Below are 21,592 nucleotides of genomic sequence, written 5' to 3'. Positions count from 1 at the left end.
TTTCTCGAGCGATATCGTGCCAGATTCTATCCAACTGGTACATTAGATCGTCAACGTCTTGAGCTGGTTGGAGCTCTCAACGTTCTCAATTGGGGAGAAAACCGGCGACCTTGCTGGCCAAGGCAGGTTTTGGTAAGCATGATAACAAGCAGCAGAAACTCTCGTTATGTGCGGGTGGGCATTATCGTGCTGAAATGTGAGTCCAAGATGGTTTGCTATGAAGGGTAACAAAACGGAACGTAGAATATCGTTACGTGCCGATGTAGTGTAAAGGTGCTGCACATAACAACTAAAAGCGTCCTGCTAAGAAAGAAAATGGTATCCCAGACCATCACTCCTGGTTCTCGAGCTATTTGGCAGGCGACAATGAGGTTGGTATGCTATCAAATGGTTCAAATGGCTCTGAGCACTATGGGACTCTACTGCTGAGGTCATTAGTCCCCTAGAACTTAGAACTAGTTAAACCTAACTAACCTAAGGACATCACAAACATCCATGGCCGAGGCAGGATTCGAACCTGCGACCGTAGCGGTCTTGCGGTTCCAGACTGTAGCGCCTTTAACCGCACGGCCACTTCGGCCGGCTGGTATGCTATCCCACTCAGGGCGTCTCAAGACACGTATACGCTCGGTTCAAAGTGGAACTCATCACTGAATTCCACTCCAGTCGATGATATTCCATGCTGTAAACGCCTCGGACAGTGGTGGGATGCCAGTCTGACCGTTGCCTGCCATACCACGCGACAACCAGGCGTGGTCTGGCGTGCCCTTTCTTTTCACAGCAGGATCCCTTTGGCTGTTATCCGCAGCACCCTTACAGCACAACAGTACGTCCACTATATTCTACCTCCCTTTTTGCTGACCGTTCACAACAAGCCACCCTGGGATTACATTTCAGTAATGTAATGCCCGCCCGCACAAGCCGAGAGTTTGAACTGTCTTCGTGCTTACCAGACCATACCTTGGTCAGCAAGGTTACCAGTTCTATTCCCAAGTCAGAACGTTTGGAGCATTATGGGCAGGGCCCTCCAACTAGCTAGGGATTCTGACTATCTAACGCGCCAGAATCTGGCACGATCTCCCTCAGGAGGACATTCAGAAACTCTGTCGATCAATGCCAAGCCGAATAACTGCTTGCACTCCGGGATGCCAGTTGAAAAGGATTCATGGAAGGGCTAGGCCCCAGGTTACGACATCATTCATTACTAGCCAAGTGCTTCACATTTACTAACCAATTTCCTTTTTCAAAAAAGGCAATAGTAGTGAAACACAATAAAATATTCTTTTAGAAAGAATACCAGCCCAGCACAATGGTTTTAAACTACACACTCAGGGTTTAAAGCGGTCCTCACAGATTTCATTCAAAATTTCGGAGGTCAAATGTAGCAATGACTAGCATAAATATAATAGCATATATCATCTCAAAAGTAAAAGGTTTAAACAGATTTAAATGTCCCCAGCTAACGTAATGGCTTTAATTACATATATAAGTTTTTCAAGGTCAAATGTAACAACGACTAGCACAAATTTAATGGTAGGTAGGATGCTTAAACACTTTAACAGAATGGTTTTAAATTACAGTCCAAAACTTTTGGAGGTCAAATGTAACGATGACTAGCACAAATTTAGCAACAGGTAAAAATTTTTACACAAATGTAAACCAGGTTACCTTCCATTCGGAAAGTGGATGCACTCAGTGACTGTATGTGACTTATAAATTATAGAGTGTAGCAATCAGTCGTCCTATTTAGATATTATTATGCAAATCCAGATTTCGGTTAGTAGCTAGCCATTCTCAATGCTAAAAATATATGAAGTACATAGTCAGATGCTAGAATATAAAGTTATAACTAATGGCATAACTTTATATGGTTTGACGGTTTGTATATTACATACCTCTATTTTTTATTCTCAATGCATATAAGTCCCTGTTGTTCGGGCGTCAGTCACAGTTCTTTGAATACTGCTGTATACAGAAAGTAGGCTGTGTGGAGAACACATCGGTTGGTTGTACGGCGCCCTCGATGTGAACTACATATGTAATAATGTCACGTAGAAGAAGGTGTAATTAGATGAATGACGAACACTAAAATCACTTAACGAAGGTTTATTGAGCACTTGCACATACAAGAGCGCGGAGCGAACTGCCTCCGGCAAGAACACATACAGTGTATATACAGCTACAGAACATTCCAGTACAGTGATTCTTAACATTTGCGGATACTTATAGAATTTACTCGAACCGAATATAGAAATTAGAGCTGCACAGCCCAGGTGAGTTTTGAACTCACGACTTTCCATGCAACAGTTTATTACCGTAACCACTACATCACGGAGCTACTCAGGTTCTTCTGCGACATTGCTCCGTCCTTCAGAAAACAGCATCTCGGTGTTACGTCGTCCTAGTCCGGGAACGAGTCATCGCCTGCATACTCCGACTCCTGATGACTGATTCTCGTCCGCAGCTCGTGGTCGTGAGGTAGCGTTCTCGCTTCGCACGCCGGGGTTCCCGGGTTCGATTCCCGGCAGGGTCAGGGATTTTCTCTACTTCGTGATGACTGGGTGTTGTGTGATGTCCTTAGGTTAGTTAGGTTTAAGTAGTTCTAAGTTCTAGGGGACTGATGACCATGGATGTTAAGTCCCTTAGTGCTCAAAGTCATTTGAACGATTTGACTGATTCCCGTCCTGGTGGTGATCTTCTTGCCCTGAGACCAATAACAAAACGTTTCCCACAAGTGGAAAATTCGGTAACATCGTCAGGAAATGCATTTCCGTAAATTTTTCATGTATCTTCTCAATAATTTTGTACCCTAACTTAATATAAAATGTAAGCACAATGCAGCTCTTATTGTTATCAGTTCTATCTTCGAACGTTGTATCATTTGCGAGTTTGAGCTAGTTTAATGAAATACAAGATTATGGCTCTGAGCACTATGGGACTTAACATCTATGGTCATCAGTCCCCTAGAACTTAGAACTACTTAAACCTAACTAACCTAAGGACAGCACACAACACCCAGTCATCGCGAGGCAGAGAAAATCCCTGACCCCGCCAGGAATCGAACCCGGGAACCCGGGCGTGGGAAGCGAGAACGCTACCGCACGACCACGCGCTGCGGAATACAAGATTATGTATGGAGTATTACTACTCTGGCCTGCGTATATTGCTGTCAGTCCGAAAGTAATTTCGGACAAAGAATAATCGATTAGTCCATTCAGTTGGGGCCGAGAGGTGCAGGGGGTCAGTTGAGAAGATTTATAGACGTGCACTCTTCTTTTCCATCGGGTTTCAAGACTTTTTCTCGAATATTAACAGATATCTAACACCACTGGCACATTCTGGGACATTTCAGTTCTCGAACCGCATCGTTTGTTATGAGTGCTTCCACCTGGCCCTCGACGAAAGAGGACAGTCGGCGTTGTTGGCTATATTCAGTCGGGAACGGGAGGCTATTGGCCGTTTACGGATATCCGGTCGGCGGTCGGCACGTGCACGAATTTGCTGTCCACTATCTGGCTGGAAACGGAGATATTTGCTGTTTGGCGCAGCGCTCGCTTGTTTTATAGCAGATGGAGTATGCGGCGCGGCCGAGTGGCCCCTAAATCCCGCGGGAATATCTTTATGGAATCTTTGTGCCGCGCCTGCAGCCAGCAACCCCTTTATTTACTGTTCCGCCGGAGGGCAGGGCAACAGAGTCGGCCTCACCCCCACCCCGCCATGCCGCGCTGCTCTCTTGAGGCTTTTGTTGCTTTCTTTCATTTCTCAATCTTTTTCTTTCTTTGACGTACGCCAGTTTTATGTTTCGTCTTTGATGGCAGTCTGTTGAAGTGTCGTTTGATGCGAATCTGCTTTGAACTCCAGTACAAAAGGCGGAACATCTCAGGCAACTTGGATGCACGCACGTCTCAGAACATCTCTTTTAATGAGGGGCCTGAAAATATTTTGCAACCTCATCTCTGCTCCCCCCCCCCCCTTCCTACGCATCGCATTCGCGGCAATTGTGGAGGCGAGATTAATTACAGGTGTGCGTGCGAAGGATCACAGGGCAGGCCTTTTGCCGTAGTGCTGCATGTAAGAAAAAACGCCAGAAGAAAGTCGAAAATCATTGGTACTCCTAAAGCAAAGCACCATATATTACGACAAGAAGCACAGTTCTCACCTGGCTCGTAGGTTGCTCTGACATCCACAAAATTTTACTTCTATTGTGTTGGTACTACTTTCGCAACACTGCAAGTCAGGTGTGCACCTGGTCTAGAGAATAGTTCAGTGATTCCAAACCTTTTTCTGACCAGGTACCATTTTAATTTCTTTGTTGTAAGCAGGGACCACAAAATTAAAAAAAAAACTATGTCAGCCTAAGAAAAAACTTTAATCAAAACTTTTAACGTATTCGTTAAACTCGAAAGCAACGTGCATTAACGGTATTATTGTAACCAAAAATACAACCTTTTTCAGTAGAAAATGAGATTCGGCTTCCCTCAGTGTGATTTTTCAGCTTCCATCATCCGCACATGTTCGGTATTCCTGGGGCTGATATTATTGCTTAAAGCTACACGCATACGATCACGTACTTTCAGTTGATTCCTGCACTTGTTTCTAATTAACAACAAAGCAGAAAACTGTTTTTCGCATAAATAAGTTGTGGAAAAAGGCAGATCAGGGTGATTTCTGCAATTTTAGTTTATGGAATTGCTTTTTACACCTAAACTGCTCTAAAGAATCTGCTTCAAATGTGTCCTTACAGTTTCTATCATTTTGGAATTCAAGAGTTCTTCCTGGATTTTTTTCTGGCAATTTCTCCAGCATTATGGCTCAAAGAGTTTCGGATCAGTCTTTGTCAACTGTAGCTTTTGTTTTGTTATATTCTGTGAAGTAATGATCAGCCAACATTAGGAAGTGACTATTGATGTTTTCTTTTATCTTTGCGCTAACTGTGTCTTCCTTTTTATCATCAACAAGGATTTTTAATGTCGGAATGCAGAATAATTATTTTCGCCAGTTTTACCTCTCCCTAACTGAAAGTTGCAAATAAAGACAGGAAGTTTGTCATCAAAGGTAAATATATTTGCAACGTCTTTTGAATGTCTGCTTCCGGATCCTTGAAGTTGCAAGTTCAACTTGTTTAAGTGTGTGTAAATATCCGCAACATAAGCCTGATTCCTCTATCAGACCGTAAACATGCTCTAGTAAAGTTCAATTTTTTTGTCACCTATAAACAACTCAACCTCTCCTCTGAGTTCGCATAACGTTCTCAGCGTGTTATCATCCGACAGCCAGCGAACTTCGGTGCGAAACAACGGGTCTTATGATACGAGAATACTTCATTGCACAGTTTTTAGGCATTTAAGGTGCCGCTTTTGATAACATTTAACACATTTATGGTTAATTTTATTCAATTATTAGCGCAGTCAGGAAGTGTTTGGGCAAACGACTGGCAACGTATAACACCATCTGTTGTCAATGTCGAAGGACCTTTCTTTTAACTAACGGCGCTAGACCGAAGTATGATCGTAATTTAGCGGGAGCGACGTACGCATAGAAATCGATGAACTTTCTCCACATAATGTTATGTTTCATGACATCCATTCCTCTCGATGTCGTTTCCAGTTACTGCGAGATCTATTATTGTTCTTTAATTATGTTGTCGTCGTGTAAAAAACGGACAACAGCAAGTAACTGATAACAATTAGTAACGTCAGTCGGTTCGTTACACTGCAAAGCGAAGCATGGTGATTTTTAAACTCTTGAAAGAAGTTGCTCCCAGAAATCATTTGGTTGGTTGATTTGGGGACCCTTCTCCAAGTCAGCGAATCAAATGGTTTCTGGGAGCAAACAGCGAGGACATCAGTCCCTTCGGATTAGGTAAGGATGAGGAAGGAAATCGGCCTTGCCCTCTCAAAGGAAACATCCTGGCATTTTCCTGAAGCGATTTAGGGAAATCACGGAAAACCTAAATCAGGATGGCCGGGCTCGGCTCTGAACCGTCGTTCTCCCGAATGCGAGTCCAGTGTGCTAACAACTGCGCCACCTCTCTCGGTAGATACTTTTTGACATAAGCTTTTAATGTGTGACTTTTACTGTGTTGTTTAATTCAAGTAATTTTTTTTCTAACACTAAAACCTCATTGCCAGCTTTGATGAAACAAGATTCCACGAGTGTTTCTTCCGTAGTGTGAGGCTTTTTTGACTGCGCTATTAATTTCAGTATCTCAAACGACGTTACTTAAGTTTTATTAGATGACACGAATGTTGTACCACTAGACATTAGTTTCATTTTTTCTCAGATTCTCTAACTTTCCTTCAAATAATTCTGGTGGTCGTTCAGAGAAAACAGAATGGACTGTTTCTAACAAGGGTATGGTCCAATCCGACATGATATTTTTCACATAGGAAGAATACACCAACAGAAATGCAGTGTCAAAATTTTAGCTGCTAAGGCGCACTGCAAGTTTAAAAAAAAATTTAAAGTTGCTCTGTTTTGCCACATGAATAATAACTTATAACAGCGGTTTGTACAGCCATTCCCGTCTATCCCGGGATCCGGCGAATAATCAGACACAGCTGTGATAAGAGCGGGTAGCGCAAGGACCAAAATGCAAACACGCGGATTTTAAACACTTCAACCATACTAAAGATGTCTTGTCAATTTTTTGAATAACTTGTAGTTCATATTGACAACTTAACTGTTGCAGATGTAACTGTTACACAAGTGACTGGTAGAGGAAACAAAATCAAGGGCGTGATATTATTTTACAATACAGACAACTTCCATCAAGCGACACTTAAATTCATTGACACGAAATATTTTTAAAAATTCCTTTAGCACACTTATCATGATATTTTTTGAATAATTTATATTTTAGTAACAATAAGGCAGTTCGTTGTCTGTTCTCTGTAATCGTCACAAAATTCGGAAGCGTGCACTTTATGACGAAAACAAACATTTTTCTTACACAAGGTACGGCTGATGAAAGAAAATCCAATGCATTCAGGTACTTCATAGCAGTTACTAGTTTTATTTAGGCAGAACTTGGATACAGTAAGAAACGGCCTGGCCATTGTTCTGCATATGTGCTGCATACCGGACATACTCGATCAAATTCGCAAAATGTGATGATGCAAACTGACAATGCAAAATAACTGAAATTCATAAATACCGTTACGCTGGTGCACTAAGAGCTAATAGAAATTATATTAGTCAACAATTTTCTCAAAAATTCTTTGTACTGTCGAAAAATTTCCGTATTGTGAAGCTGAATCACACTAACGTTCATGGGTGGAATTCGAATTATATTAACAGTCTTTTTGTTCTCCTACTACAGACGGAGATGTCGCTATGTCCTGGTCAAGAGACCCACAAAAGCAATTAATAATTTTCTGCAAATGTAAGAAGACATTTCGGATGTACTGTTGAAAATTATTCTCTCCCATTTCTCCAGATTTTGCTACGTCGATTGCAAGATTTTCCTAAGTAAAGAGTCCTTTTTCGTTTTTGGTCCTAATTTGTCTTGAGGTTCCTGGAGACAGATAGAAATCTGCGGAAGAGTACATACGGATACTCCATGGATACTTTTCACTGGCGTTGCTGTATACGAATGTGTCGTAGTATTCATCGGCTCCACAAGACATTCTGCCTTTGTTTCGCTCGAAATGATAAAGTGCGGTCTGCATGCAGTGCTTGCACGAAACCTGACTGATTAGTTTTATACATACGAATAGCATTTTAGCGATAGCAAAAAAGGTACGATTTTATCCACAATAATACCATTTAATATCATCTCCTCTACACGTTTACTTGAAATAAACTTCCTAATTTTGCGACATCCTCTTTCGTATAATTTCCTGAATAAGTTTAACCAGGTCGAAGAAGCCTAGAAATGAATAATGTTCATCTCACTTGCAATTCTGCGGGCCTAGACTTGTAGATTTCCCTTGATAACGCTGTACTGAATATCCCGAGCAATTCAGCAATTCTAAATCTTTCAATTAGTTTTTCTTCCACACTTTTGTGAGTTTTACTTTGGTTCATATTTGCTACTGCATGTACACTACTGGCCATTAAAATTGCTACATCACGAAGATGACATACTACAGACGCGAAATTTAACCGACAGGAAGAAGATGCCGTCATATGCAAATGATTAGCTTTTCAGAGCATTCACACAAGATTGGCGCCGGTGGCGACACGTACAATGTTCTGACATGAGGAAAAGTTTCCAACCGATTTCTCATACACAAACAGCAGTTGACCGGCGTTGCCTGGTGAAACGCTGTTGTGATGCCTCGTGTAAGGAAGAGAAATGCGTACCATTACGTTTCCGACTCTGGTAAAGGTCGGATTGTAGCCTATCGCGATTGCGGTTTACCGTATCGCGACGTTGCTGCTCGCATTGGTCGAGATCCAATGACTGTTAGCAGAATATAGAATCGGTGGGTTCGGGAGGGTAATACGGAACGCCGTGCTAGATCCCAACGGCCTCGTATCACTAGCAGTCGTGATGACAGGCATCTTATCCGCATGGCTGTAACGGATCGTGCAGCCACGTCTCGATCCCTGAGTCAACAGATAGGGACGTTTGCAAGACAACAACCATCTGCACGAACAGTTCGACGATGTTTGCAGCAGCATGGACTGTCAGCTCGGAGACCATGGCTGCACTTACCCTTCACGCTGCATCACAGACAGAAGCGCCTGCGATGGTGTACTCAACGACGAACCTGGGTACACGAATGACAAAACGTCCTTTTTTCGGATGAATCCAGGATCTGTTTAGAGCATCATGATGGTCGCATCCGTGTTTGGCGACATCGCTGTGAACATTGGAAGCGTGTATTCGTCATCGCCATACTGGCGTATCACCCGGCGTGTTGGTATGGGGTGCCATTGGTTACACGTCTCGGTCACCTCTTGTTCACATTGACTGTACTTTGAACAGTGGACGTTACATTTCAGATGTGTTACGACCCGTGGCTCTACTCTTCATTCTATCCCTGCGAAACCCTACATTTCAGCAGGATAATGGACGACCGCATGTGCAGGTCCTGTACGGGCCTTTCGGGATACAGAAAATGTTGGACTGCTGCCCTGGCCAGCACATTCTCCAGATCTCTCACCAACTGAAAACGTCTGGTTAATGGTGGCCGAGCAACTGGCTGTCACAATACGCCAGTCACTACTCTTGATTAACTGTGGTATCGTGTGGATGCGCCATGGGCAGCTGTACCTGTATACACCACCCAAGCTCTGTTTGACTCAATACCCAGGCGTATCAAGGCCGTTATTACTGCCAGAGGTGGTTGTTCTGGGTACTGATTTCTCAGGACCTATGCACCCAAATTGCGTGAAAATGTAATGATTTCAAATGGTTCAAATGGCTCTGAGCACTATGGGACTTAACACCTGTGGTCATCAGTCCCCTAGAACTTAGAACTACTTGAACCTAACTAACCTAAGGACATCACACACATCCATGCCCGAGGCAGGATTCGAACCTGCGACTGTAGCAGTCGCGCGGTTCCGGACTGCGCGCCTAGAACCGAAAATGTAATGACATGTCAGTTCTAGTAAAATATATTTGTCCAATGAATACCCGTTTATCATCTGCATTTCTTCTTGGTGTAACAATTTTAATGACGAGTAGTGTAAATCTCTCTTCCACTTACATAATTCACGTTGAGGTATTATGAAACGAGACCGGCTTTGCAGACAGCTGAACCTTAAGCATTTTTTTCCTCCTTCGTGTGACCAAACAATTTACAGCCTTTCTTAGTCACTGAAAGCTATTATTCCTCTCCATGCTTTCTTTGGGCTTGGAAGGAATTGTATTGTTGCTCTGGGCTTTAGTTAGCTCAACGATCATCGTTCAAAGTATAGTTCAAGAAATCGTCAGAGTTACTTCATCTTTCTTCTAATGTTTTCACAATTTCTAATAAAATGTCGACATCTTTCGAATGAATGTCTAAGAAATTGACTAATAAATAACACACTTGTAGAGTGTTCAGGTAAAGTTTGATTGCGTACCACGTTCTTCATATTTTATCTTTCCGAGGCTGAAAACGTTAGTTGAATACCACATTACTGTGAATCTCTGGAAATTCCACAAAGACAGATGCTGTTAGGAAGCATATTCGAAGTAAACACAAAGAAAAGTAATTCATTTTTACCTCCACTGTAACGATGAGCAACAGTGAAACTATCAATGGATACTAAAAGTCGCTGTACAAATTACGGTTGCATTGTGGAGTTTTTTCTGTTTACCAACGTGCCGTCAAGCAACGCTAAGCGCCTGCCGTGTTGCACAAAAGCTGTCTGCTACAGCTACAGTAGGGGTGTACATTTCTCCAGCCGCCTTATTAATTACGAATTTGGCAATTTTCAACATGTTTTTAAAATACTTGCAGTGTGTCTTAGCAGCTAAAATTTGGACATTGTGTTTCTTCCGTTGTATTCTTCCTGCATAAAAAAGTTCAGAGCAGGTTTCAACACGTCGAATTAGACAGTTCCCTTAAAAGTGGCGTTTTAATTGGCCTCGCTTCTAGGAAACGTTCGTGCGAACGGTTGTGCATATAACACAATGTGGTTTTATTTCTCCATTACTCTCTGTCGATGTAAATCCAAATTTAGTGTAAATAAAGTCCGATTTTCTTTTAGGTACCGTTTTCTGAAAATAAAATAGAAAACCAGTTGAATAATAGCATAACAAGCAAAAGCGTAGAAAAGTGTCTACAGCGTAGTCGGGAAAGCCTCGGCAACTCGTGGACCCACTCATCACTGTCTCTCCCCGTAACCACGCACACTCGCCTGTACTCACCGGGTGTGAGGCGCTGCTCCTCCCGCATAACAAGGGTTAATAATCTGAAATGAACAAAAGTTTTAAATTTTTAACTCCTTCACGGACCGGATTTTAGCACCTGCGGATCACTCGCGGTCTGCGACCCACTGGTTCGAAACTAATTGTATAGGATCGATTGACAGTAAGGATGTTCAAATTTTAGCGAAGGAAGTTGTAGGAGGGCGGATTGGAACCAGAGGAAAAGGATGCATTCCTGTAGTGAGAGCGAACCTAGGTAGTGCAGATACAGTAGACAGGAGCTACCAAACAATTAACACGCCCTTTTAGTGAAGTTGACATGGCAAGGGAAAATGAAGAAAAGGCCTTAGATGAACGATGAAATTGTGTATGTAGTAGACGAAGGAGGAATAATGGGATCCAAAGCACGTAACAAGTGCTTGCGCTGGTATGAAGAATAGAAATCCTGTCCCAAAAAGGTGCTAAGCGTGGGCTGTACACGTGATGATGCTGCAGTAGCCTGTGTAAACCTCGACATCCAACTCAGTGCATCTTTTTATAATCTTCAGACAAATCACTAATTAGTATTGTAAATGCACGGATCAGTATGTGTGTCGAATGTATGAACGCAATTGTTTTATTTCAAACGCTTGTGTAGGTTGTGATTAACCAAATCCGTACCGACTGGGTCAGGTTCCCTTCCCAAATACTAAAATTTGGATCTTAGTGTCACTGTACGGGGAAGATAATACAAGGAAGGACTTAATAATGAGTGGCAAAGATCTAAAGTAATTTTTTGTTCATTATCTGTTAGAAGTTTTCCAATGTAACATGAAAAAAAGTAGAATATACAGTTTTTTACTACTTTAACGCTTACAAGCGAAACGGTATTTTTTTTTAGACTGTGGGAGTTTGAGGAAATATTACGAACAAGTTTATCAATAATTCTAAAACTCTACTTTCTTGCGTGTTATGTGACCTTACTGAATATGCCATTGTATATGGACTTATCAGCGTTGTCCTTGTGTGGTTAACAATATGTATCAAGAGTAAGATTAGAAATCATTTAGCAAAAGCCTAATGAGTCACAGTAATACACATTACCATGAGTACATACTTTGAATAATAAAAAAATTTAAAAAATTGTCTACACCAACTACTCACCTAATATTTGCCATGACATAAATACTTCTAGATATAAATGTTTCATCTTCACTGTATACTGCTGTTACGGCAATAGAAAATAGTTTATCTTAGCTTTTCAGGCTCTTTGGATTGATGTAAACAAATGATTCTGAAAGTTTAAGTTCCGATGTACTTGGTACTGTGATCTTTGTGACAGAAAACGTAATTACTAACAAAAATGTAGGCAAATGCACCAACAAAATAACTAATCATACTCACCACTTAATGTTTACCCAAACTTATGTATATTCCTGAAACAGACCTAATTTTCGACACATAACCTCAGAGGCACAGGAATAGAAACTAACCCCACCTCATATTAATTACAATTTAAAAGAATCTGTGAATGTACCTGGTGATCCCAGCATGCTGCCAAAATGCGTCGTCCCAATAAAATATTAGTAATAAGTTACTGGTGCAGTATATATTATTTCATAAACATATTTCATAAAAATAAATTTCATTACGGTCCAAATTGGTTATCAGAGCTTCTTTTCATTCAAGTAATGTATGGCCTCTTTTGAACTGTATTCATTTAATGTTGTGAAACTAAGACTTGTTGAAAATTGTAGTGAAAATTGCACATAACAGTCGTATGATTAACCTAAGTGCATGTCGAAATTCGGCCAGCGATCGTTTGCTAAACTGCCGTAACCTACGTGATTATAGTTTTGTTTCCTGTTTCAAACACTCATCGCTTGCAGTCTTCTGTATTCTTAACTGTACAGTAATATTAACCAAGCGAGATGGCGCAGTGGTTAGCACACTGGACTCGCATTCGGGAGGACGACGGTTCAATCCCGTCTCCGGCCATCCTGATTTAGGTTTTCCATGATTTCCCTAAATCGTTTCAGGCGAATGCCGAGATGGTTCCTTTGAAAGGGCACGGCCGATTTCCTTCCCAATCCTTCCCTAACCCGAGCTTGCGCTCCGTCTCTAATGACCTCGTTGTCGACGGGACGTTAAACACTAACCACCACCACCACCACAGTAATATTAAATCACTATTATAACATAGTGACCATAGAGAGAATCGTTCTGAGAAATTAATTATGAATTCTAACAACTTATCCATATTTAAGCAACTCTTTCATGGTCGAAATTCCTCTACTAGTAGTGGGACTGGCATGTTCAAGTTTCAGTAATTTCTACACAGTTAACTCTACTACTCCGTTCACTCACAACCAGACATTATGTATAGATAAATACTCCAAATCCATGGAAATTTTAGATACTGCAAAAGAACAATGCTGTAATAAGTAAGAAACGACGACAACAAGACTGACGAAATAAGGTGTAAACTGAAGGGCTGATGAATAACGTAACAAGAACAGCTAGTAACTGTCGTCGATCCACGAATTTCAGTTGTCTTCCTTACTTTCCAAGAAAATTTCTCACCCCGGACACCGGTGATTTCACATTTCTGATATTACTGAGACACTTGTTTCTATAGGCTTCCGCCATAAATGAACAGACGCTTCGCAAAGAGTTAGTAGATTCCTTGCTGCTGGCGTGTTACAATAACTGCATCTAACGACTAACTCTATGCGCCTGGCTGGTACCAAAAACTTCCAGAACTGCGAACTGTAATGACCTCGTGCGCCTCTCTTAAGAGATGTTGCTAACTATTCCAATTAACTAGCTGCAGGAAACTGATTCTAACCAACACCGTTAGCGTAACAAAGGAAAAAAGGGATGAAGTTCGTGTCTCGGATGTCTCAAATTGCAGCGTAGCTGTGGCTGCATTCACAGATGGATGTTTTAGTTGAGAACTCGTGTAAAGAGACACAACCGAATGTTTTGCTGCGTTCAGCACACCTTGGTAAATTCTGCTCATTAGCACGTGAAAGAAACTAAAATGTGAAAAGGAAGCATAAAAAGTGTTCTGCGGGAGACGAACATCATCAGCTAAAATCCTACAGATTGGGCAGAAACAAACTGCAAAGTTTTAAAATACGGGCGTGGTACATACTGAGGTGATAAATAGGAGGGGCCTTCAATAAGTGTTGCAACACAACTTTTTTCTCGACCAATACCGGTTGAAAAAATTCAGAATTTGCTGTGGGATACCGTAGCTTCATGAAGTTCCCACAGGTGGCGACTCTATACGCAACCTTAAAAATGGCGTCTGTAACGAACGTGCATTCCAAGCAGCAAGCTGTCATTGAGTTTCTTTTGGCGGAAAATCATGGCATCGTAGATATTCATAGGCGCTTCCAGAATACCTCCTGAAACGGCGAATTGTTGGGCGAGGCGACTGTCATCGCAACAATGTGGCACAAACCTGTCTGCCGTCTCGCGTGTCGGCCGGCGCCCACAGCTGCGACAACTACTGTGTTAGAACGTGCGGACACACTCATTCGAGGTGATCGACGGATCACAATCCAACACCTTGCTGCACAACTGGATATCTCTGTTGGTAGTACTGACACGCTCGCCCACCAATTAGGGTACTCAAAGGTGATTGCCCGTTAGGATTTCTCGCCACCTAACAGAAGAACAAAAGACCAACGAAGGACCATCTGTGCGGAATTTCTTGCCCGTTACAAAGCTAATCGTCACAATTTTTTGTTGAATATCATCATAGACGATGACACATGGGTTCATCACTTGGAAACAAAACGGCAGTCCTTGGAGTGGAGCTACACCATCTCTCCTCCGAAGAAAATGTACAAAGCCGCACCTTCAGCTGGTAAAGTCATGGCGATCGTCTTCTGGGACTCTGAAGGGGTCATTCTATTCGATGTCCTCCCTCATGATGCGACGATCAACTGTAAAGTGTGTTGTGCTACCGCATGAAATTGAAGCAGCTTCGGCGTGGAGGCACATGAGGAATTATATATACATGCAGCGGTTCTCAGCTCATTCTGACATACACTACCCGACAAAAAAAAGTGAAGCATCCCGAAAGGAAGGAGGAAAGGAAATGAAACTTCACGGGTTGAAAGAGCATGTGCTGTTATTTCAGTGATTACACAATCGAATGAAATTTTCAAAGAACTTGGCAGTATGAGCCCATTTATCGCTCTGGTGTTGCATCTCCTCTGGCTGGATGTACGCAGTGATTCGGTTGGGAACTGCTTCATAAAGCTATTGTATACTCTCCTGCGCCGAGCTGGCCCACAACACTTGCAATCAATTCTTTATACATGAATAGCGGCGGTGGACCAAAGTTGTCGTCAGCTGCTCCTATACATGTTCTGTCAGTAATAGATCTGGAATATCTTTCTGGCCACAGGAGTATCTCAACAACACAGAGACAGGTCGTAGAGACATGTACCATGTGTCAGTGAGCATTGTCCTGTTAAAACATTCTACCGCGATACTGTTGCACAAGAGGTAACATATGAGAGTGGAGGATGTCCATGATGTACCGTTGTGCCTTCAGAATTCTTCAATCACAACCAACCGCTACCTGAAGTAGTACTCGACGGTTCCCCACACCACGACGCCAGCAATAACAACACTGTGCCCCTCTAAAATGTTGGAAGAATGGCACCTCTTCCCCAGTCATCGCAATATTCACCGAATGCCCCACAAATATTGCTTGATTCAACAATCCGGCCAAATGGAGACCCTACTCAGACCACTTTCAAACACTGTCTCACGAGACTACGTGACGTCTCTGCATCTGACGTTGTTCATGCTGTGTTCTGTTTGCATCTACAACTACGTGACTACTCGGCAATTCACAACTGAGTTCCTGGCAGAACACAGTATTTCTTTACCGTTCCACTCTCGAAAGGTGTGCGGAAGATTCGAAAACTTAAATCTTTAGAGCGAGCTCTAATTTCTCTTATTTTATTACGATGACCATTTCTTCCTATGAGCCGGCCGAAGTGGCCGTGCGGTTAAAGGCGCTGCAGTCTGGAACCGCGAGACCGCTACGGTCGCAGGTTCGAATCCTGCCTCGGGCATGGATGTTTGTGATGTCCTTAGGTTAGTTAGGTTTAACTAGTTCTAAGTTCTAGGGGACTAATGACCTCAGCAGTTGAGTCCCATAGTGCTCAGAGCCATTTGAACCATTTTTTTCTTCCTATGTAGGTTGGCGTTAAAAAAATATTTTCGTATTTGGGGGAGAAATTTGGTTATTGAAATTTCGTGTAAAGATTTCGCTGCAACAAGAAACCTCTTTGTTTTAACGATTGCCTTACCAGTTCTCTCTCTTTTTTTCCGTAATACGAAACGAGCTGTCGTTCTTTGAGCTTTTCCGATGTCCTCAGTCACTCCTGTCTAGTGACCATCCCACACAGCACAGCAGTACCATAGCACAGGATGGACAAGCATAGTTTAGACAGTCTCCTTAATGGATTTGTTGCATCTTCTAATTGTTCTGTCAACAACACGCAGTCTTTGGTTAGCCTTTCCCACGAAATTATCTATGTGATCTTAATTTATAAACTGCCTTTTGGCTTCTGTTTCTACTTCTTGGCCGATGTTTGATAATTTTTCTTATGTTTCGCCAGCACGAGTGGCTGACATCGTCAAAGCTTCACCCTCCATTGCTGGTGGTAGACTCCACCGAACAGAAGCCAACAGGCAGTTTGTCAACAAGTGTTCAGTAAGACCTTAACAATTACATACTGTTCGTAACTGTTATTTCTATGTATTTAGTTGCATTGACAGCCCTTAGACCTGTGTGATTTACCATGTAACCGAAATTTACCGAATTCCTTTTAATACTCATGTCTATTCCCTCACACATCTAGTTATTTGGAATCAACTGACACTTTTCGCACCATACAGGTATCTTGTCTACATCATTTTTCAGTTAGTTTCTTCTGATAATTAGAGGGCAGCATCATCTGCAAACAACCTAAGAAGTCTGCTCAGACTGTATCCTAAATCGTTTATACAGATGTGGAACAGCGGACGGACTGTGACAATTCCTTGAGGAACGTCCGATACCATTTCTGTTTTACTTGACGGCTTCCCATCATTTGCTAAGAGCTGAGATCTCTTTGAAGGGAAATCATGCATTCAGTCGCACAACGGAGGCGATATTGCGTAGACACGCAATTTGTTTAGAAGTCGCTTACGAGGAATGGTGTCAAAAACCTTCTAGAAATCTAGAAATTGGAATCAATTTGAGATCTCCTGTCGGCAGCACTCATTATTTTGTGTGAATAAAGAGCTGTTTGCTAGAAACTCTTCTATCCAGTGACAGAGGCGGTCTGATATTCCATATTATTTATTAGGTGACAGTGCGGAAGTGTATCAAATGCCTTCTGGAAGTCAAAGAACACGGCATGAATTTGCACTCCTATATCTACTGGTTTGTGGACAAACAAAGGGAGCTGGGTTACACACCATCAACGAAAGCAGGAGGAGGATAATGGAGTGTAGTCGAAGCAAGCTGGGCGATGCTGAGGGAATTAGATAATTAACTGACATGATAAAAGTAGATGACGAATTTTGCATTTTGGGCAGAAGAATAACTGACGTTGACAGAAGTAAAGAGAATATAATATGTATAATGTCAACGGCAAGAAAAGTTCTTCTGGAAGAGAGAAACGTATTAACACAAATTTCAGTCCCAGGAAGTATTTTGCGAAAGTCTTTGTTTGCAGCGTGTAAGTGGCCTCCTCCCAATGTGTTAAGAACTGATTACTAACAGGATTGGTAGATTAAGCCATGATTTCTATAAATTTTGTCTTCTTACATTAATGTTCATGACACAATAATCAATTTTATAATGCACTCTGACCTCGTTTGTGAGGTACTGAGTCCAAAACTAGTTAGATGCAGCTCTCGATGCTACTCTATCCTGTGCAAGCTTCTTCATCTCCCAGTACCTACTGCACCCTACATCCTTCTGGATCTGCTTACTTTATTCATCTCTTGGACTCCCTCTACGATTTTTACCCCCCACACTTCACACCAGTACTAAATTGGTCATTCTTGGTGCCTCAGAATGTGTCCTACCAACCGATTCCTTCTACTAATCGGGTTGTGCCATAAATTTCTCTTGACCCCGGTACTAATCAGTACCTCCTCATTAGTTACGTGATCTACCCATCTAATCCTCAGCATTCCTCTGCAGCATGGCAATTGGAAAGCTTCTATTCTCTTCTTGTCTAAACTGTTTATCGTCCATGTTTCACTTCCATACATCGCTACACTCCATAAAATGTCTTTCAGAAAGAACTTCCTGACACTTAAATCTATAGTCGATGTTAACAAATTTCTCTTCTTCAGAAGAGCTTTTCTTCCCATTGCCAGTCTACATTTTACATCCTCCCTACTGCGACAGTCATCAGTTATTTTGCTTCTCAAATAGCAAACCTCATTTACCACTATAAGTGTCTCGTTTCCTAATCTAATTCCCACAGCATCACCCCTGATTCCATTATCCTCGTTTTGCTTTTGTTGACGGTCGTCTTATATCCTCTTCCCAAGACACTGTCCATTCCGCTTAACTGTTCTTCCAAGTCCTTTGCTGTCTGTGATAGAATTATAATATCATCGGCATACCTCAAAGCTTTTATTTCTTCTCCTTGTACTTCAATTCCTACTCCAAGTCGTTCTTTTGTTTCGTCTACTACTTGCTCTGTATATTACAGATTGAATAACATCGGGGACAGCCTACAACCCTATCTCACTCTCTTCTCAACCACTGCTTCCCTTTCAAGCACCTCGACTCTTATAACTGCCATCTGGTTTCTGTACAAGTTATAAATAGCTTTTCGCTCCCTGTATTTTACACCTGCCACCTTTAGAATTTGGAAGAGAGTATTAGAATCAAAACTGTCAAAAGTTTTCTCTAAGTCTACAGATTCTATAATTGTAGGTTTGTCTTTCTTTAATCTATCTTCTATGAGAAGTCGTAGGGTCAGTACTGCCTCGCGTGTTTCTACATTTCCCCTGAACCCAAACTGACCTTCACCGAGGTCGGCTTCTCTGTAAAGAATCCGTTAGTATTTTGCAGCCATGACTCATTAAACTGTTAGTTCGGTAATTTTCACACCTGTCAGCTTCTGCTTTTTATCATATTCTTCTTAAAGTCTGAGAGTATTTAGACTGTCTCATACATCTTGCTCACCAGATGGAAGAGTTTTGTCATGGCTAGCTCTCCCAAGGCTATCAGTAGTTCTAATGGAATGTTGTTTATTCCTGGGGCGTTGTTTCGACTTAGGTCTTTCAGTGATCTGTCAAATTCTTCATGCAATTCAACATCACCCATTTCTTCTTCATCCACGTCCTCTTCCATTTCCATAATAGTGACCTCAATATCTCCCGTGTATATATACTTTATATACTCCTTCCATCTTCCTACTCTCCCATCTTTGCTTAGGACTGGTTTTCTATCCAACCTCTTAATATTCATACAAGACACTCTCCTTTCTCCAAAGCTCTCTCTTTCATTTTCTTGCAGGCATCATCTATCTTACCCCTGGTGATATATGCTTCTACATCCTTACATTTGTCTTCCAGCCATTCTTGCTTAGCCATTTTGCATTTCCTGTCGATTTCTTTTTTGAGACGTTTGTATTCCCTTTCGTCTGCTTCACTTACTGCATTTTTATATTTTCTCCTTTCATCGGTTAAATCCAATATTACTTGTGTTTTCCAAGGATTTCCACCAGTCCTCGTTGTTTTACCTACTTGATCCTCTGCTGTCTTCAGTATACCATCTCTCAAAGCTACTCATTCTTCTTATACTGTATTTCTTTCCCATGTTCTTTTCAATCATTCCCTAATGTTACGTCTGTAACTCTATGCTACATCTGGTTCTTTCAATTTATCCAAGTCCCATCTCCGTAAATCCTGCCTTTCCAGAATGAGATTTTCACTCTGCAGCGTACACTCCTCTGCAGAGTGAAAATCTCATTCTGGAAACATCCCCCAGGCTATGGCTAAGCCGTGTCTCCGCAATATCCTTTCTTTCAGGAGTGCTAGTTCTGCAAGGTTCGCAGAAGAGCTTCTATAAAGTTTGGAATGTAGGACACGAGGTACTGCCAGAAGTAAAGCTGTGAGGACGGGTCGTGAGTCGTGTTTGGGTAGCTCAGTTGGTAGAGCACTTGCCCACGAAAGGCAAAGGTCCCGAGTTTGAGTCTCGGTCCGGCGCACAGTTTTAATCTGCCATGAAGATTCATTTATCTGATTTGATCCATTATAAATGGTTCTGAAACCTGCAATTGTGAAAACAATAGCTTTGTTTATAAATAACTCATCTTCTACCAGTCATGATTTTCTTTATTTTATTTTTCACACGATGCGTTTCGGTAATGATTCCCATTTTCAAGTGCGTTTTTTTGTGTTTGTTATGTCATTCCAATCTGATGTTATCGATGTGAGAGATTCTTTTTCATTTCGTTGACTTTACTGCAATATATAAGAAAACACGCGATTTTTAGTTTGTTGTCGATATTTTTCTGAAGGTAGTGGCGAAAATTAGAAGAATTTGTACTTACAGTTTCCTTATGGTCCATTTGTGCAGAGTGTCACACACACTAAACATCACACACAACTTGTTGTACACTTTTAAACATCGAAAACATTTTACATAAACAAAACAGTGACACAGATGTTCCTGCAAGCAGTCAACAGAGATGACATTATAGGTCTTCCACTGAGTATTATATGCTTTTGTACAGACGTTATTTACCTTAACATTTGCATCATAATTTACTTATGTCTATTTTACAATTGTGCTTATTTCTATGTGCTTCTATTTTTATTTAAGTATACTATCGAAACATCTCAAGAAATTCACTGATTCACTTTCAAGTTTTTCGTTTAATATTTTATCTTCATATTTCCTGTAATGTGAATATATCTCCAGTTCTTCTAGCAAATCCAAAAAAATGGCTCTGAGCACTATGGGACTTAACATCTATAGTCATCAGTACCCAAGAACTTAGAACTACTTAAACCTAACTAACCTAAGGACAGCACACAACACCCAGTCATCACGAGGCAGAGAAAATCCCTGACCCCGCCGGGAATCGAACCCGGGAACCCAGGCATGAGCAAATCCATTTTATATCCTTTATTTAGTCAGTGGAGTACTTTGACATTTTGCTCTATTTTTCCAAATGGGTGTCCTGTGTTATGTACATGTGTTGCTATGACTGATGTAGTGTGTCTGTTGTGTGTGTAGGCTTTTATGTGCTCTGTCTACCTGGTGTTGAAATTTCGGCCTGTTTGTCCTAGGTAGAACATAGAGTATTCCTGACATGTGACCTTGTGTATTCCGGAGTCTGAGTATGGATCATGCTTACACTTTATATTGTGTATTAGCTTTTGTTGTAGTTTATTAGATGTAGAAAACACAATTTTTACTTTCCGATTTTTGAAAATATTTGCAATCTTCTGTGATACATTGCCAATGTATGGGATACTAGATATACATTTGTTTTCCTCTTTTTCTTCTGTGGTGCAGTTTGTATCTCAATCTTTCTTCACTTTGTCTAGGATTGTGTCAACCATGGAAGCATTGTACCCATTGGCAACTGCTATCTTTTTCACTGTGTTTATTTCTTGTTGATGTCTTCTTGGCAGAATCTCACATATCGACAACATTACATAAGAATGACATAACAAACACAAAAAACGCACTTCAAAATGGGAATCATTTCCTGAAACGCGTCGTGCCAAAAATAAAATAAAGAAAAT

Source organism: Schistocerca piceifrons, chromosome 2 (assembly GCF_021461385.2).
Source record: "Schistocerca piceifrons isolate TAMUIC-IGC-003096 chromosome 2, iqSchPice1.1, whole genome shotgun sequence".
NCBI classification, from domain to species: domain Eukaryota; kingdom Metazoa; phylum Arthropoda; class Insecta; order Orthoptera; family Acrididae; genus Schistocerca; species Schistocerca piceifrons.
The sequence above is the reverse complement of the archived record's forward strand: the minus strand, read 5'-3'. Positions refer to the sequence as shown.